Below are 14,663 nucleotides of genomic sequence, written 5' to 3'. Positions count from 1 at the left end.
TTCCCAGCTGGAGTCATTGTTCTGACTTATTTGTATGAATTAATGCTTCTTGGGTACCCAGAAACCTATTCCCAGAGCTCACTCATTAGTCAAGTTGTTTTTTTCACTAATCGATTATGTTCTCTTTAAACTAGCTAATCTAAAGAAAAGCAAGTTAACTAATTTGGAGAAGGGTGTTTAAATCATTGTAACATAATGTTTTCGTGAAAAGTACTTCTGTGAATGAGAGTAAGGTTGTGTGTGTAGATGATCCAAGAGGTCCTGGAATTTGAAGACTGGGTCCTTAGCTTGTGTTCCCACATAGACATTTTCTTCCTTCCTTTACTTCTTCCTTTCCTTCTTCCTTTCCTTCCTTTCCTTCCTTTTCTCTCTCTCTCTCTCTTTCTTTCTTTCTTTCTCTCTTTCTCTCTTTCTTTCTTTGAAACAAAGTCTTGCTCTGTCACCCAGCCTGGAGTGCTGTGGTGAGATCTCGACTTACTGCAGCATCCACCTCCCACACTCAAGCTATCCTACTACCTCAGTCCCAAGTAGTGGGACCACCAGGCCAGGATAATTTTTTTTAAAATTTTTTATAGAGATGAGATCCCACTATGTTGCTCAGGCTGGTCTTGAATTCCTGGGCACAAGCAATTCTCCTGCCTCGACCTTCCAAAGTGCCGGGATTACAGGTGTGAGCCACCATACCCAGGCCTCACCTGGACTTTCTTTCCTCTTCACATGTTCTTCTTTGACAGCCGTGTCACATAAACAACTTCTGTCCTTGTTGAAAGAAGAAACTGTGAAATGCCAGGACAATAGGTGTGCAGGGGATAGTGAGCTTGACATACATGAAATAGTCAAAGAATGGGCAGGACCAGCAGGCAGCTTGATTCGGCAGTGTGTATAATCATTGCTTTGTGATAATTTTTATAGTCACCATCTGCTTACTAATAATGTTTTTAAAACAGGACCTTAATTCAACCTCTACAGATTGCTTGTGTTAAATTATTTGGTCTATCTCACAACTGGTGAGAGCTTTTCAAAGAAAATTTTTTAATTCATTTATACAGAGTTGAATGTTTAAATTAGATGAACATATCATCACTTTTATTTTAGTCACAGTTTTCTTCTCTTGTTTTGATGTGCTGTTTGACTTTTTGCCTTGCCAACCCGGATTCAGCTGTCTTCAAAGTATCTTCAGCTATCATTTAAAAAATCAGCTTTCTTTTCTTTAGATAATTCTGCAACGTGAAGAATTAAAACAATATTGTCTAGTTGTGCTGTTGACTCTTGTGCAATCTTCAGGAAGCTAAATCATTTTCATGTGGCTGCTTAGGTTTCAGAGCAAGGTTCCCATAAGCATATGCTCTTTTTGGGGAATGATGATAATTCTGTCTGTTTTTCTTTCCTATTCTTCGTGATATAGAAAATATAAGCTGTACGGAGGATATAAATTACTAGGAGTCTATATGCCTTTAAAAATGCATCTCCTAGTCAAAAGATTTGTATTATTTTTGTTGAACAGTACAGCTTAGGAAAATAAACTATAAATCTATAAAACTGATATCTATCAAAATATTTTCTATGGGTTCTAATTTTTTCTTGTCCATCTGTTGCCACAAACTTACTAATGAGAAATAGCAATTATTATGAAAACACAAAAACCAAAGAGTGCTTCCTTCCAGTTTTGGAATAGGTTATATTATTTTGTATGTCTTCATCTGAGGATGTAAAATATCAGTGGAAACCTCAGTGACTCTGTGAAGTAGATAATTTTATATTGTTTTGCAGATAAAGATAATGACATATTAAGAGGTTAATTAAGTCCTGGAATCATATTGTCACACCCAAAGGTGGATTTTAAAGTTCAAATTCAAGGATCAGAAGTACAATTTGCCACCAAACCACTTCAATAGGAATTTCCAGATTCTGCCACCAAGGCTACATTTGACGTAAGGATCTGAAGGTTGACTGGTCAAAATTTTTCTCCATCTCTCCTGTCTTCCCTCCATTTAATCAAATACATTGTAGAATGAAAAATAGGTTTTGTAGCTGTCTTGCTCTCCCAAAAGTTTCATCTGTAAAACAGAGATTATAATACTAATACTTATCTCAGAGAGTCATTTTGAGGAGGAAATAATAACAGGTAAAGAATTTATTATACACCCAGGAACTTAGTAAGTACTGGAGAGTCAGCTCTCCATATCCCCAAGTCTTCATCCAAGGACTCATCCAACCTCTAGTAGAAAATATTCAAAAAAATACAAATAAAAAACAATGCAATATAACCCTATTTACATTGTAATAGGTATTATAAGATTACTTATAATTTAGAGATGATTTAAAGTATATGGGAAGATGTGCATAGGTTATATGCAAACACTATGCCATTTTATAAAAGGAACTTTAACATCTTGGATTTTGATATCCATGAGGGGGTCCTGGAACCAATCCCCACGGATACTAAGAGATCACTAGAAATGTTAACTATTATTATCATGATGATCAGCAAATGAAAGAATGAAATGAAGGGCGTGTAAACCTCTTACCTGCTGCAGGTTAAAAGAATGCTTGCTGGCTGGTGGGTGTGGGGATGCACCCTTATAGTACCAGCTACTCAGGAGGCTAAGGTAGGAGAATTGCTTGAGCCCAGAAATGTGAGGCCGGACTGGACAACATAGTGAGAAAGTGTCTACTGTTGTTTTCAAAAGACTGGAAGGAAGAGAATACTCTTCCGTGGACATACAAACCTTGGAGCAGAAATTCTATCAATACTATTATTATTATCTGCCTACCTATTACCTAGCTAATATCTGTATATCAATTATCTATTATTATCTATTTTCTATCTGTTATTTATTATTATTGCCTATTACCCTTTTATCCAAGAATAAAGTTTTTATCCTGTAATTGTCCCATTTACCCATGGCCAATTGACGAGGACCAAAGACTTTATCACAGGGACACCAGAAAAAACATTGAAGTGGTAGCCAGCAACCACTTAAGAAATTGCCAATATTTGATGTCATTTTAACTAAATAAGCAGCAATTTCATATGATTCAGCCTAGTAGACCTTGAATCCAGATACACCCAGGCAAAGGATTCAAAACCAAAGCAGACAGTCTATTTCTACCGTTTCTTCTCACTTACTTCCAAAACGTGAAACAACCATAGAGTAAAAAACAACAGAATAGGAAATATTAACCAGAGCTGTTGGAAGTTTAGAAAGTATTGATATAATTAATCCAATACAATTTCAGTTTGTTGCTTTTCCATTTTCAAAAACCATTTTAGATGTAGGAAATGACATTTTCTAAATATAAGTAAATATCACATTATTTTTTTAAAAAAATTATAGCTAGCTATTTCTAGCATGAAAGCCCATTCTCTCTCTCTCTGTTTTTAAGACAGGGTCTCACTCTGTCACCCAGGCTGGAGTGCAGTGGCCCGATCATAGCCTGGGCTCAAGAGATTCTCCCACCTCAGAGTTCCAAGTAGCTGGAACCACAAGCCCGGGCCACCACATCTGGCTATTTTTTCTTTTTAATTTGTTGTAGAGTCAGGATCTCACTAGGTTGCTCAGCCTGGTCCATTGTCTCTAAATGGGATACAGATATTTTAACAGTTTATCGTAGATCAGCTTTACTTTTACGGGACAAGGTTATTTTTAAATAAAATTCTCTACTGCTTTAGACTATATATTCTTGTTATGTGTTAAATATCTCTATTTTTGAAGAGAATTTTAACAAGATATTTTTATACCTTCCTTCTCGCTGTTTTCTGCTTCCTTAATTGGTCACCTAGCTAATGGAGCTTTCTGTTTGAAACATTGCAGCTTCCCTGTCAAGGGGACGGAGTCAACATGCTGTAATTATAGCTGTCTTCGAGGGTTAGATTATTATTCCGTCGATCTGACGTTCATATAAACGGAGCAGCTACCCATTGTAGTGTATGTGCACTGTTCACCCAAACAGAGTAAACTCAGCCTGCTAACGACATGACATGCCCTCCAACACACAATTATATTTCACAGCAGTTCAGAGGTTTTCCGATGTAACATCTGTAATACAATTTTCCCTGCCAAAGTTTTACAAATCGCACATTCTGGCAAATGATCAACGATACCGAGTCAACACTATTATTCATAGCTGGATCTCCTCAGGAAAATGGTTGGAATATTAACCTGAAGTTTTCTGAAAAGCTCCCATGGTACCTTTGCTGAAGAGATGTTAAACCTAACAGCTCCTGATATGGAACCAGCGGTTTGAACTGTAACTCAGTTAGATAAGTTAATAGGGGAAGGCTATGATGTCATGATGCAGGAAATGACTAAATTTTTTTTTTTTTTTTTTTTTTTTTTTGAGATGGAGTCTCGCTCTGTCACCAGGCTGGAGTGCAGTGGCACCATCTTGGCTCACTTCAACCTCCAACTCCCTGGTTCAAGCGATTCTCCTGCCTCAACCTCCCAAGTAGCTGGGATTACAGGCATAGTGCCACCATGCCCAGCTAGTTTTCGTATTTACAGTAGAGATGGGGTTTCACCATGTTGGCCAGGATGGTCTTGATCTCCTGACATTGTGATCTGCCCGCCTCCCAAAGTGCTGGGATTATAGGCGTGAGCCACTGCAAAATGACTGAACATTACTTTGCAGTATTCCTGGAGTTAGGGAGGCGATATGGATGGCATTGTGAGGGCACCGATGGTAACCCAGGTCAGTGAGACTTTAAAGGGACCATTACTTTCTCCTTCTTTCTAGAGTTTCAGGCATTAAAAATGTTAACTTGTGGCTGGGCATGGTGGCTCATGCCTGTAATACCAGAACTTTGGGAGGCCAAGGCAGGAGGATCACTTGAGCCTACAAGTTCAAGACAAAGCCTGGGCATCGTGATGAAACCCTGTCTCTACAAAAAATACAAAAATGATCCAGGAGTGGTGGCATGCACCCCTGTAGTCCCAGCTGAGAGGCGAGAAGATCCCTTGAGCCCAGAAAGTTGAGCTATGGTGAGCCATGGTGCTGCCACTGCACTCCAGCCTGGGTGACAGAGCCAGACCCTGTCTCAAATAATAAAATAAAATAAAATCAAGTATTAACTTGTTCAAGATCCTGTTTCACAGCAGTCATTGATGAGACAAATGAAACATTTTGGGACACCTTAAAAAAAAATCCCATCAGTGTGGCAGAACTAGTTTTATTATCCCACTTCCTGAAAAGCCATGAGACCTCATCAGCCATGGAAGAATCTATGTAAAGCTGAAAGAATTTGGCCCTTTAATGATGCACAAAGACGTGTGCATGGATTTTGCAAGTTCCTACTTTCACCTTTGTAAATGCTGGGTTCCATCCATGTTTTAATTGATTGGAGTTTTAAACAAAATAAATACAGATACCACAGTATGTAATTTCAGAGACTTTTTTAAGTACAAAAATGTACTTGGGCCCCAAAATGTGTTAGGGCTATGTGCTGCAATTGATCTTTCACAGTATGAGAAATCCAGGCCCCAGCTGACCTGGGAGTTAAGAATGATTTTTTTTACATTTTTAAAGGGTTGTAGAAAAGGAAGAAGAATCGGCAGAGACCATTTGTGGCTAGCAAAGCCTAAAATATTTCCTAATCGATCCTTTGCAAAAAAAGTTTGCCCACTCCTGTAGTCAGCAGCTCCCCTACTGTGCACAGTCTGTGTGCCATCTCATCTAGTAAAGGTGAGTAAAACCATCCCTGCCCCTAAGCAATTTACAATCTGCATCTAAGGGGCAAGAGCCTAGTAAGCAAAAGGCGAAAGAAGATGGCGCCAGATAAGGGCTTCAAAGGAAGAGAGACCAGGCTTGGTGGGGAAATAGGGAGTGGCTTCTTAGCAGGTTTTCTTTAGATGAACTTTGAAGATAAAAAGAGATTTTGATGAATAAGAGTGGGTGAGATGGAGAGGGGTCAGCACTATGTCCTGGAACCAGTGAGGGATTCCATGTCAGAAGCACCTGGGGAGGCTAGAGAGTAGATTCCAAGACTGGAAAGCGAGGAGAGGGTCCTAGGCTGGAGGCCATCATGAGGAGTGTATACAGAGGGAGAGGAGAGATTCCCGCACTTAGAGGCCAAAAGGACAACAGTTTGCATTTTACTTTGGTGTTGGAAAGAACCGTAGTCTCATATGGTTACCTGGAAGTGTTTTATGATAATCAGTGAAAAATGAGGAAAACAGTCTCTCTCAGGCTGAGCACCTAGGAAATGAGTGGCTCTTGGCTGTAAGCCAATGAACAACATTAATATATGCAGTTACCAAGTCACCATTAACACATAAAGCACTGCAGGGTTTCCATCTATTCATCAGAATTCTTGAAAGTCCTATTTTAAGGCAGTTCAAACAGAGGCGAGGCAGCTGAACTTGGTGAGGCTGCCAGGAACACTGAGTTCTGCCTCTGAATTTGCCCCTGACTCAGTGCCTGACCTTCGGCAAGAACTCAACGTCTCACTATCTCAGTTTCCTCAGCCATAAAATGGGGATAACAGACCTTAGCCACCTCATAGGAGTGTCATAAATGTCTACAAAAACCTTTCAAGGTAAGTGCTCCTGGAAACGGACAAGGTGGGGAGGGTTCTTTTTCAATCATCTAGGGGGGAAAATGAGGTTATCAAAATTAAAATAGGAGACTACTTTGTACAACAGAAATGATTGTGGATGAATGATGCAAAGCCTACAGGTGAGTAAAGGTACCCATAGTCTACTAGTCAAAATCTGTCTGCTCAACCTTCTGGGCTCAAGGGATCTTCCCACCTCTCAGCTGGGACTACAGGGGTGCATGCCACCACTCCTGGATAATTTTTGTACTTTTTGTAGAGACAGGGTTTCACCATGGTGCCCAGGCTTTGCCTTGAACTCCTAAGCTCAAGTGATCCTCCTGCCTTGGCCTCCCAAAAAATCTCAGTCAAAATTCTAAATTAACGTCAGGACATCTTCTTTGTTATTTAAGAATGGAAGAGAATATTCAAAATCAGACAGGACCACCTTAGAGAATGTGGTCTCACATATCTGTTCTATCTGCATTTTCAAAGCTTGGAATATTCTGCTCAATTCTCCTGGGTATTATTCAGTTATAAAGGTGCAGAGGGAAGCATCTCTCCTTCTGTGCTTTCTTTACTCTGTAGATTTTCCTAATCTGTCCTAGAGAGGGACTGTGGCAGGGTCTGCAGACACAAGGGCTGCCTTGTAGCCAGCCATCTTTGTGTCACCTGTGCCATTGGCCATTGGTGGCCGAGGAAGACACTAAAGTCTCTCAAGAAAGCTGAAGACCCAACCCCGAGATGTGGCCACACTGCACCTGGAGAAGACAATTGGGCTAGAAGACAAGTTCTGCTCTGCTCTGGAAAGTGTGAGTGGTAAAATATTTCTTAGGATCCTACTGAGAACACTTGCCATTGTAACCTTCTCTTTCTCTCTCTCCTTTTCTTTCTTAAATAAATTTTTACCTTACAGTTGTCCAGAGAGGAAAGATAGGCCAAAATAGTTCAATATGTTGTCTTACTGGGAGGACAACAACTTAAGCCACAAAGCCCTGAGTTTGACCCCAGAACTCTGTGGCTACTGATGACTCATCTTGAAAATTATCAGATTGAATCTTCTCTACTGGTTTGATAACAACTGATGAGTGGAAAAAGAACATCAATCAGATGCGCATGCTTAATAAGCAGCCTCCTTATCCCCCTCTGCAAATTTGTTCTTTGGATCATCTACACTTCCCTGTATGTTGGAGAAGATATGCTATCCATGCAATCCTTGTGGAGTGCTTGATTAAAAAGTGGATAAACGGTCTTCAGGCCCTTGAAGTCTGGTGACTGTGTGAAGAGGGGAATGAGGCAGAAGTAGCAGTCAGTGGTGGCTGAAGTAGGAGAAAGTACTTGCTAAAGAAATCTTGATTTTTCTGTGGCTTTTCTGTGCAATTGGGTGGCTAAGTAGGAAAGCCATTGGAACTTCACTATATCAATTCTGCTTTTCTTGTTTTTTGGAACTCTAAGTCACCAAGGCTCCCTGCCACCCTATCCATCTATAACTTTTCATCACTTTTTCCTCAAAGTAAGAAGTGTGTCCCAGAAAATGTGCCTTTGTGACTCAGCAACATTTCAAATCCATCTGAGCCTTCCCAGCGTTCCAAAAGAAATACTGATTTGAATTCAGCTGCTTAAAAAACCATTCTCTAAGCAGACAGCTTGAAACTTCCTTACAGCAATAGTTTAGGCTCTGGAGGGGAAATCGGTTTGTTTTCAATTGTTTTAATTTTTCAGTTAATTCATTCACTACCTGATTATATATGATCTTTTGAGCCCAATACTCTGCTAAATTAACCTTGACTTTCTCTCTCTCTCTCTCTCTTTCTCTCTTTCTCTCTTTCTTTTTAAGAGAACCTTGCTCTGCCGCCCAGGCTGGAATGCAGTGGCACAATCTCGGCTCACTGCAAACTCTGCCTCCAAAGTTCAAGCAATTCTCCTGCCTCAGCCTTCCGAGTAGCTGGAATTACAGGCACCCGCCACCATGCCCGGTTAATTTTTGTATTTTTAGTTAAGTTGAAGTTTCACCCTCTTGGTCAAGCTGGTCTCGAACTCCTGACCTCAACCTTGGCCTCTCAAAGTGCTGAGATTACAAGCATGAGCCACCATGCCTGGCCTTACCTCAATTTTTTTTTTTGAGACAGAGTCTCACTCTGTTGCTCAGGCTGGAGTGTAGTGGCTCAATCTTGGCTCACTGCAACCTCCATCTCCCGAGTTCAAGAGATTCTCCTGCCTCAGCCTCCCAAGTGGCTGGGACTACAGGTGTGGGCCACCACGCCTAGCTAATTTTTTGTATTTTTACTAGAGAGGGGTTTCACCATGTTGGGCAGGCTGGTCTTGAACTCCTGACCTCAGGTGATCCACCCACCTCGGCATCCCAAAATGCTGGGATTACAGGCGTGAACCACCACGCCCGGCCCTACCTTTGATTTTTAAGTCAAGAGGGAACAAGTCCACATTTCTATTCAGTTAAACTATATACCTTTGGACATCGAATCACTTTTAGAACCACAGTAAAAAACATGTATGAATGACCCACAATTTCACTCCAACAGGAAGGTGTGTATATGTGCACAAAAACATTAAATTGTTCACATCAGCGCTATTCATAATAGTCAAAAACTGGAAACAACTCAAACATCCATCAACCGTAGAATAGATAAATAAATCATGATATAGTCATACCATGGAACATGACAGTGAGAATAAATGCTACACACAACAGATATGAATTTCACAAACAGAATGCTGAGCAACAGAAGCCAGACACAGAAGGATATACATTTATGAATCCATTTGTATGAAGTTCATAAACAGACAAAATTAGTCAGTGGAGATCATTCTCATAGAAGTCTGAAGAGTGGTTGTCTTTAGGGAGGGGAATGTAGTGACTGAAGTGGGTATAAGGGGTTTCTGGGGTTTGGTGATATCACACAAGCATATTCACTCCGAAAATTCATTGAGCTGTGCAGTAATGATTTTTCAAACTTTTATATATGTATGATATGCTTCAATAAAGCTTTGCTTAAAAACATGCATAGTCATTGCTATGGTGTGAATGTTTGTGTCCCCCCATTCACCAAATTCATATGTTGAAATCCTAACCCCCAAGGTGATGACATTAGGAGTTGAGGCATTTGGCGATGATTAGGTAATGAAAGTGGAGCGCTCATGAATGGGATTCATGCCCTTATGAAAGAGGCCAGGGGAGCTGGTTCACCCCTTCCGTCATGTGAGGACACAGTGAAAAGATGGCCATTTATGAACCGGTAAATGGGTTCTCACCAGAGACAGAATCTGCCAGCACCTCGATCTTGGACAGCTCAGCCTCCAGCAGAGTAAGAAAATTAAATTCTATGTATAAGCCACACAGTTTATGGTATTTTACTATAGCAGCCCAAATGGACTAAGAGAGTCATTATCATCAGGTATAGTTTAGTGTTACCACTCATCATCAGAATGAAAGTGATCAAATATTGTGTGAATGTTTATAAGGTGCAAATGACAGGAGACCCAACTCAAAATGATCGAAGGGATTGGAAAACTTTTCCTTTAAAGGAATAAATAGTAAACATTGTAGTTTCTGCAGGCCATGTGGCCCCTTGTCTTTACTACTCTGTGTTGTTGCATGAAAGCACCCATAAACAATGTGTAAACAAATGAACATGCCAGGGTTCCAATAAAACTTTACCTTTAAAAACAAGTGGTGAGCAGGATTTGTAGTTTGCTGACCTCTAGTTTAAACAATCACTGAATTTATTACACAAGTAACAAGAAGTTCCAGGCAATGTAAGCTTCAGGGTTAGTTGATTCAGCAGCTTCACATCTCAATCCAGGAGCTCAATTCATTCCATCTGCTTGCTCAACTTTGTGCAGGCTGTGTCCCCAGTCTTGGTCCCTCCCGGTCATAAGATGACCATAGTCCTCCACACATGTCTTCATACAACAGTGTCCAAAGGCCACAAATGTCTCTTTCCTGTGTCCCCTTTCTAGGACCATGGAAAGCTTTCTCTCTCTCTTTCTTTCTTTCTTTCTTTCTTTCTTTCTTTCTTTCTTTCTTTCTTTCTTTCTTTCTTTCTCTTTCTTTCTTTCTTTCTCTTTCTTTTTCTTTCTTTCTTTCTTTCTTTCTTTCTCCTTCCTTCCTTCTTTCTCTCTCTCTCTCTTTCTTTCTTCTTTCTTTCTTTCTCCTTCCTTCTTTCTCTCTCTCTTTCTTTCTTCTTTCTTTCTTTTTCTTTCTTTCTTTCCTTCTTTCTTTCTCTCTCTCTTTCCCTTTCTCTCTCTCTCTCTCTCTCTCCCTCTCTCTCTTTCTTTCTTTCACAGTCTCATTCTGTCACCCAGGCTGGAGTGCAGTGGCGTGATCTTGGCTCACTACAACCTCCACCTTCTGGGTTCAAGCAATTCTCCCACCTCAGCCTCCAAGTAAGTAGCTGGGATTACAGGCACCCGCCACCACACTCAGTTAATTTTTGTATTTTTAGTAGAGACGGGGTTTCACCATGTTGGTCAGGCTGGTCTCAAACTCCTGTCCTCAGGCGATTGGCCCACCTGCAGCCTTCCAAAGTGTTGGGATTACAGGCGTGAGCCACCGCGCCCAGCAGGGAAAGCTTTTTTAGATGCCTCCTAAAAGACTTGATTCACTTTCTAAGACTGAGAAAGCAGGTGAGGTGTGTGTAAGTGGTTGTTTTTAGGCAGGCAACCCACATCATGATCTGCATTAGTTTCCTATTGCTATGTAACAAATTGCCACATAGTTCGCAGCTTAAAACAACATACAAACTACCTCCCGGTTTCTGTGGCTCGTCCAAGCAGGGCTTGAGGTTCTCCACGCAGGGTCTCACAAGGCTACAATCAACATGTCACGAGGCTTTTCTTCTGGGGCGTGGAATCCTCTTTCAAGCCTATGTAGTTGTTGGCAGAATCCAGTTCCTTGCAGCTGTGGGAAGGAGGTCCCTGTTTTCTTGCTGGATGTCAGCTGGAGGTCACTCTTGGCTCCTAGAAGCCACTGACAGTTCCGTGCCCACCACACGCCCCTCACCACGAGACACCTCAGTTATTTAAGCCCAGCTGGAGAATGGCTCTATCCAATTTGCTAAGAGCATCTCACATAATGTAATCTAATTGAAAGAGTGAAATGGATTATATTCACAGGTCCTGACTCCAGTCAAGGGAGGGGGGATTAAACAGCGCACATGAGCACCCCAGGAGACCCAACTCAAAATGGTTTAAGCCAGAGGCTGCAAACTTCCTACAAAGGGATGGATAGTACAGATTGTAAGTCTTTCAGGTCATCCAGCTTTTCCTCTCAACTACTCTGTGTTGTAGCACAAAAGCAGACATAGCTAATACATAAAAGCAAATGAACACGGCTGTGTTCTTTTTTTAAATCATTTTTATTTTTTGAGACAGAGTCTTGCCTAGGCTGGAGCGCAGTGGCACAATCTCAGCTCACTGCAACCTCCATCTTCTGAGTTCAAGCTATTTGCCTGCCTCAGCCTCCTGAGTAGCTGGGACTACAGGTGTGGGCCACCACACCTGGCTAATTTTTGTATTTTTACTGGAGACAGGGTTTTGCCATGTTGGCCAGGCTGGTCTTGAACTCCTGACCTCAAGGGATCTGCCCACCTCAGCCTCCCAAAGTGGTGGATTACAGGCGTGAGCCACCGCGCACAGCAACATGACTGTGTTCTAATAAAACTCAAGTGAACTTGGAGGCCATCTCAGAATTCTGCCTACTGATAGCTCTCATCTGAAAAATTAAATCGGATAATCTAACAGTAGAACATTCCACACTTAGAAGATGAAATATGCTGTATTTGGCATGCTTCTTGCTTAGAGGATAGACATTTAAAACACAGTTCCTTAAAACACGAAGTTTTTTTTGTTTTGTTTTGCTTTAACATTTATTTTAGGTTCAGGGGTACATGTGATGGTTTGTTACATAGGTAAACTCATGTCCCTGGGGTTTGTTGTACAGATTATTTCATCACCCAGGAATTAAGCCCAGTACCCAATAGCTATCTTTTCTAATCCTGTCCCTCCTCCCACCCTCCACCATTGAGTAGACCCCAGTGTCTGTTGTTTCCTTCTTTGTGTTCATAGGTTCTCATCATTTAGCTCCCACTTTTAAATGAGTACATGTGGTATTTAGTTTTTTGTTTCTGCATTAGTTTGCTGAGGATAATAGCCTCCACCTCCATCCACATTCCCGCAAAAGACATGGTCTCGTTCTTTTTTATGGCTGTGCAGTATTCCATAGTGTGTATGTACCACATTTCTTTATCCAGTCTGTCATTGATGGGCATTTAGGTTGACTTTGCTATTGGGAACGTAAAAAATGTTTTTGTTAGTGTGAAGAGTGCTGCAATGACCATTCACGTGCATGTGTCTTTATGGTAGAATGATTTATATTTCTCTGAATATATACTCAGCAATGGGATTGCTGGGTTGAATGGCAGTTCTGCTTTTAGCTTTTTGAGGAATTGCCATACTGCTTTCCACAATGGTTGAACTAATTTATACTCCCATGAACAGTGTATAAGCATTCCCTTTTCTCTGCAACTTCACCAGCCTGTTATTTTTTTACTTTTTAATAATTGCCATTCTGACTGGGTGTGAGATGGTATCTCATTGTAGTTTTGATTTGCATTTCTCTAGTGATCAGTGATATTGAGCTATTTTCATGTGCTGTTTGGCCACATGGATATCTTCTTTTGAAAAATGTCTGTTAATGTTCTTTGCCCACTTTTAATGGGGATCATAAACACAAAGTTAATGTGAAAGTCCTGAAGAATCCATTTTTTAGTTTCGTTCTTGTTGCCCAGGCTGGAGTGCAATGGCGCAGCCTCAGCTCACTGCCTCCCGGGTTCAAAGGATTCTCCTGCCTCAGTCTCCCAAGTGGCTGGTATTACAGGCATGCGCCCCCATGCCCCGATAATTTTGTATTTTTAGTAGAGACGGGGTTTCACCATGTTGGTTAGGCTGGTCTCGAACCCCTGACCTCAGGCGATACACCCTCCTCGGTCTTCCAAAGTGCTGGGATTACAGGCATGAGCCACTGCGCCCAGCCTGGATTCTGGCTTTTACGCTATGCTTCAAAGCATACTCCAAGATTATATTTAAAGATTATCTGATGGCTTATTCTAGTGCTCTCATGATTTTATTTCCCCTTTGCCCTTCTAAAAATGTTAATTCATCTGGAATTTATCATGGTGAAACATGTAAGGCTTGGATACAACTTTCATTTTTTTCCCCAGAGGGCTACTCAGTTGCTCTGACATCATTTATTGAACAGACCATCTTTTTCCATTGGTAAGTGGTGGCATTTTATCATATACTAAATTTCTTTTTGTATTTGAGTCAATTTCTGGACTTTGCATTTATAATTCATTGAGTTGCCTTGTCTATTCATATACCATACCGTTTTACTTGTTAGAGTTTTATACTATATTTTAATATCTGATACAACTAAGAAACACTTGTTTTTTATTTTCAGGATTTCTGAATATTCTTGCTCCTTTATTTTTCCATATTATAACGAGCTTGTATAGTTTTTACAAGTTCTTTTTTAAAATTGAGTGTTTTGCATTATAGATTGGGAATAATTGACATCTTTATATAGTTAAGTCTTTTTATCTAAAAATACATACATCCTTCCATTTGTTCAAGTTTTCTTCTGTGATCCTCAGTGGCATTTTAAAGTCTTTTCATACAGCTCTTGTTCACTTCTTAAGCCTAGGAATTTAATCTTTTTGTTCTAATATAAATAGGGCCCTTCTATTTTTAACCCAATGTTGTTTCAGCAATTCTTAAAAGCCAAAAAAACACATTTATTCTACCTTCATAAATGAACTCTCATAAATATATAAGTAGCAACAGGACTTGCAAGTTAATTCTGTCCTAAATATTTCATTGGTAGGAAGAAGACAAAAACCTTTCCCAAATTCATACAAGTAAAATCATATTAGGAATACATTAAAATGTCTCTTCTTAAGATTGTTTTTTTGTTTGTTTGTTTGTTTGTAGAGACAGGGAATCTGGTCATGTTGCTCAGGCTGCTCTCAAACACCTGTCCTCAAGCAATTTCCCCACCTTGTCCTCCCAACGTGCTGGGATTACAGGTGTGAGCCACTGCACCTAGCCTTACGAT

The 14,663-nt window shown here is 40.5% G+C and overlaps 1 long non-coding RNA gene across 1 annotated transcript; it reads left to right on the top strand.

Annotated features, from left to right (window-relative positions):
* The first annotated feature begins 7,120 nt into the window (after nt 1-7,120).
* On the top strand, nt 7,121-9,555 carry LOC144339270 (uncharacterized). Its single transcript, XR_013414108.1, has 2 exons — nt 7,121-7,344; nt 8,370-9,555. It is a non-coding gene; the product is annotated as an uncharacterized LOC144339270 (long non-coding RNA).
* The last annotated feature ends 5,108 nt before the right edge of the window (nt 9,556-14,663 follow it).

Source organism: Macaca mulatta, chromosome 2, assembly GCF_049350105.2.
Source record: "Macaca mulatta isolate MMU2019108-1 chromosome 2, T2T-MMU8v2.0, whole genome shotgun sequence".
NCBI lineage: Eukaryota > Metazoa > Chordata > Mammalia > Primates > Cercopithecidae > Macaca > Macaca mulatta.
The sequence above is the reverse complement of the archived record's forward strand: the minus strand, read 5'-3'. Positions and strand labels throughout refer to the sequence as shown.